Raw genomic sequence first — 5,606 nt, forward strand, 5'->3', positions numbered from 1 at the left:
CAATGGTAAAGCTAGCGAAGCATGCAATAAAATATACATAGGCACAACGAAGCGCGCTCTCGGTATTAGAATAAGCGAACATAAAACCGACGCAAGAAATAAGAAGACAATGACTGCATTAGCACAACATTTAACGAATAGCGGGCATACAGCAGACTTTGAAAACGCGAAAATATTAGATGTGGAGAACAGAGATAGAACTCGACTAACATTGGAAAGTTTGCGAATACAACAAAAAATACAGAATGCAATGAATTTTAAGGAAGACGTCGACAATATAAATTGCGCATACAGGACAGCAATAATGGTCAATAGGAGAACAGACGAGCAGAAGTACACTTAAATATAATAAGTTGAAATCAGTGTGTATTTTTGTTATATTTTCTTTGTTTGATGTTCAATGTAAGTTATGTTTTCGGGAAAAATTGTTACACCAACGTATTGTACTTGTTATAATTTTTATTTACATACATATGTGCCTAATTGTTTGTTTTTTATGTTTTGTTTTCAATAAACACCAGACTCCCCGAGGAAGACGTGAAAAACATCGAAACGCGTAGGAGGAAAAAGAAACATTGTTTGCTTTTTATTAAACCGGCGAAAAGCTCCTTAAACTACCCTATAGGAAATTGAAAGTTGGTCCTAGAAACATAATAACCGATGCATTTTTAATTTCTCTAGTCTCCTGTATCAAAATATGAGTTTTCATAAAAGGTGGACTTAGCAACTTTTCACTCTAAGCTAGCGATATATAATTCTTCGGTACATGTGTTTGTAAGTAATCTCCTCCTTAACGACCGAAACGATTATAATTTAGGCTCACAACTTAAAACGCCAGTTGGCGCTGGAGTCGAGTTATTCAGGGCTATAACGAAATCCATCGTAGAAAATCTACGAATTCGAATGCCCGCTACGAATACGAAGCAACTGCTATGTCAGAATCCGAGTGAACTCGAAAATATCGTTGCCAGCTAGGAATGCTGATTCGAAATCAGTTAGTGCAAAGGAGACAATAGACATTTATGTATACCATTTTGCTCACGCTGCCCCATCAGTCGCAACAGCCGAGTGAGCAAAGCACTAGACTGCCAATTGAGTGATCCGAGTTCGAGTCCGAGTCGTCGGGCCGCGGAGACTTTTTTATTTTTTTATTTAATTTTTGTTTATTTTTTTAATAACTATATTTTTTTTTGTTAAGATTTTATTCTTTTAAATTCAATTTTTTCAATTAATTTGTATGATATTAAAGTAGATAATTAGGTTTATTTCCTAATAAATTGTTGCTAAATTTGTGAGGACTAAATATCCACGGAATTTAGCCCACACGAACGCCGCCCCCCTACACCAGCAACAACGACTACAACAGCAACAACAACGACTACAGCAGCGTCATCAACACGGCCAGCCAACGTAAGAGACCGTATCAACACTCCCTGGTGACACCGTCACCATAGTAACGCAACATGTAGCCATACGACTCAGCAACACGAAGAGCACCAGCTATAACAGATGTGACTTGGCAGCCTACCAGTCAGTCAGCACGGAGCTGTGGTCGCGAACGCACAGCTATTAGTGAGGAGCTCTTGACTTGTACACTGTTCGCAATACAAGGCTTGGCTGTTCAAAGGTAGAGTGCAGCCGCCCCACAATCAACCGTGAGCCCGCGTGACGGCGACGCACGTTCGCCCAACAGCAGAACCCCGGCGGAGTAGCGCCGGCGTCGCCCCACCACCGCGCGTCAACGCGGAACTGCAGCTGTGAACGCACAGCTACTAGTGAAGGGCCCTTGATTTGTACATGTTCGCAATACAAGGCTTGCCCGTTCAGGGGTAGAGTGCCGCCACACCTCAGTCCCCCGCAAGCCCGCGCAACGGCGACGCCTGCCAAACAGAAGAAGAGCGCCGCCGTCGCATAGTAGCCGACGTCACGTAGCAGCAGAGCGCCGACGTCGCATAGTAGCAGAGCGCCGACGCCTCACGGAAGCAGAGCGGCGACACAGTAGCGCCGACATCGCATAGGCGTCGCACAGCAGCAGAACGCCGGCATAGTGGCACCGACGTCGTCCATCAGCGGAGCGCCGACAGAATAGCGGCGACGTTACCGAGCGCTGGGAATTCAGCGTTAGGAATTCATACACCGTTAACCGTATTATGTTCGTAGAAATTAAGTAGTAACACGTTTTTTAGAGGATAAGAAATAATTAAATAAAGTACTATTTGCAAAGGCCCTACAATATAAATTTATTGTAACGGACCCTTGGCACGGCGAGTATAGCCCAGCATAGAAAACAGAAGCGTCAGGGCCTTCACGGAAAAACGCTTCGTTACAATTGGCGCCCAAGCAGGGACCCTGCAAATAGTACAATACGAAGAGAACATTTCGAAGCCGATAATTAAACCAGCCATGACAGAACCAGTGAGCATAGCGTGGCTGGACAGCGTATCCAGGGAACAGTTGGTGTCCATCACACAGGAACTGGACATCGAACACACAGGCACCACTCGAGAGATAAGGAAACGGATAGCGGCATGGGCCGTCAAAGCACTCGTCGACCCGCAACTTCACGCAAAATTTCTCGCGATGGAAGCAGCATACAACGAACAGGAGGCCCACTGGAGAGACGAAAGTGAACCAAAGACACCGTTAACCGTGAATCTAGGCGAAAGAACCGCTAATGTGTCCGTTAGGCCGCCAACGCAGGACCAGTTCACATATCCACCACCGAGTATACAACCGCTACCGCAACACCCGCCAACGACATCCATCACACCACACGTGCTACCCAACGGCAACCAAGGGCCTACCGTTACTTTTGCGCCCATCATCGACCAGATACGCAAGTGGTCGGTGAAGGACGATGGAGGACGCGACCTGTTGGGGTTTGCAGAACGATTAGAGGAGCTGGCCGACGTCTACACATTAAATGTAGACCTATTACCAAAGACGATGCCTGAATTGCTAAGCAGCACCGCCCTCCATTGGTACCGCAACAACAACGAGCATTGGACCTACTGGGCGTCATTCAAACGTGATTTCGTGGACTTGTTTCTACCGGCCCGGTATTTTGAACGCCTGGAAAATGACATAAGGCAACGGAGGCAGCGCCCGCGAGAAAAATTCAAGGACTACATGATCGCGATTCAAAACCTGATGCGACACGCGGGTCACAGTAGTGAACAACGGCTGGAAAGGATTTTTCGAAATAGCCACCCGGAGTACTTGCTTTACATCAAAAGGCGAGATTTTAACACTTTGATGGAACTCCTCACACTCGCAGAAGACTATGAAAGCCATCGGCGGGCCCAGAAACCTCCCGACGAGAAAAAGCGAGGCACGTTGGTGGCGACCCCATTATGTTACCACCCCAACCGAGACAGGCATTTCAGCAACGACCGCCACCACGCATGGATCAGCATCATCGAGAAGCACCGTATAATACCGCCGCGAGGACCCCGCCCCCTTCGAGGGCCGCGACTCAAACTTTTCATAGCGGCAACATATGCAGTAGGTGTGGTCAAGAGGGACCCTTCGCCCGAAGGCGCCGTAACCCACGGAAGCTGTTTCTGTTGGGAGTGCGGCCGGGCCGACATATGGACAATAGAGTGCTGCCGGAGGCGTCAGGGAAACGAGAGAGGGCTTCAGCAGGGAACCGGCGCGATGAAGCCCCCGAGTACAGCGCCGGACAACCAATAATTTTTAGCCAGGAACGCGGCCGCCTCTACGCCGTCATCATCTCGCCATCTCGTTGGATGGAGCGCCCGCGGAAGCCGTCATAGTAGCCGAGGTCACGTAGCAGCAGAGCGCCGACGCCGTCCAATTGCAGAGCGCCGACTTCGCATGGAAGCAGATCGCCGGCACAGTAGCGCCGACGTCGCACAGTAGCAGAGCGCCGACGCCGTCCACTAGCAGAGCGCCGACTTCGCACTGAAGCAGAGCGCCGACACAGTAGCGCGACATCGCATAGGAGCAGAGCGCCGACACAATAGCGCCGACGTCGCACAGCAGCAGAACGCCGGCATAGTGGCACCGTCGTCGTCCATCAGCGGAGCGCCGACAGAATAGCGTAGACAATTCACCGTTATGAATTCATACACCGTTAATCGTATTATGTTCGTAGAAATTAAGAAGTAACACGTTTTTTAGAGGATAAAAAATAATTAAATAAAGTACTATTTGCAAAGGCCCCACAATATAAATTTATTGCAACGGACGCTGGGCACGGCGAGCATACCCCAGCATAGAAACAGAAGCGTCGGGGCCTTTACGGAAAAACTGTTCGTTACAAACTATTATTTCCTCGATTCATAAAAAAGTTCATTAGTACGGCAACCAAAAATAAATCGTAAAAACATGATTTTAAGCGCTTAAAGTCATGTTTTTGCGGAATATTTTTGGTTGCCGTACTAATGAGAGTGGTTTGTTTGGGAGCGAATTGTTCATCAGAACCCGCACGAACCATCACAACAATTTGAGCTTTCGTATGCAATTAATTTTTTCGTGCTTTCTGACGCTGAATTTCAATTATTTCGGTTTCATAGCATGGATATTCAATAACAGGGTTGCTACTCTGTATTGCGATACCAAAGAGCAATACGATGCGATAGGCGAATACATCGTAAGTAATACGCTGTGGCGATTGCCTATCGCATCGCATTTCCCTTTCCTATTGCATTACAGAATGGCCCAGAGGGTAAATTTTCGTTCTGCGTCATCGTGAAGTGAAGTGGAAAGTCAAATATTCACAACGAAATAAGTGCGGTGTGAAGTTGTTGTTTTTATCACTTCACAATAACGCAGAACGAGAATTTACCCTCTGGTGATTTTTTTTGTTGGGTATTTAAAATGACTCGTTTTTTTTTAAATAGGTGGTCTATTTGCTTGAAATTTGGCACTTAGGTAGCTTATTGCCTGGATTAAGAAACATATGGTATAATTTTTTGTGATAAATAGATAGACCAGGGGCCCGACCGATCTATTCGAAAAATCTTACTTATGGTCCGATTTGCTTGAAATTTGGCACGCAGGTAGCGTTTTGCCCAGATAACCATGTCGGATCCTTTTTCCGGTAAGTGGACCAGGGACCGATCTATTCGAAAAAATCGTATTTATGGTCCGATTTAGGCCTGGGTAACGGCGCAAATTTTTTGGCGCTGACACACTTACTCCAGCGCCACTGTCGAAATCAGCACAGTGTGTTGGCGCAATTGCGCCTCTTCAGGCTAAAGCTCATTTCCTTTATTGCCCCACGCTGCACGCTGCACCAAAGTGAATTAATAAAAGGTGATATCGGTTGAGAAAAAACTCAAGTATACCCAAGTTCAAAACCCAAAAATACAACAAACCCATCATTTTCACATTCAGAAGGACCGCGACGAGTTCTAGCTGTGCTGCACATTTTACAAGAGACACTTCTGTTTCGGGTTGTTGTTGTTGTTGTAGCGGCTACAACAACCCCGCCCAGATCGGTTGGTATCTCAGTCGTTGTCGTCAAGTTCCACTAACGGCAACCCTAGGAAGCGTGCAGCTTCTGTGGGATCTGTCCACAGGGACAGGGCCGTTAGGGTTGTCGGGTTTTCCGGGCATGCGAAGAGATGGTTCGAGTCATG

Source organism: Rhagoletis zephyria, unplaced genomic scaffold, assembly GCF_001687245.7.
Source record: "Rhagoletis zephyria isolate East Lansing unplaced genomic scaffold, Rhagoletis_zephyria_1.1 Rzeph_scaffold_01647, whole genome shotgun sequence".
Taxonomy (NCBI): domain Eukaryota; kingdom Metazoa; phylum Arthropoda; class Insecta; order Diptera; family Tephritidae; genus Rhagoletis; species Rhagoletis zephyria.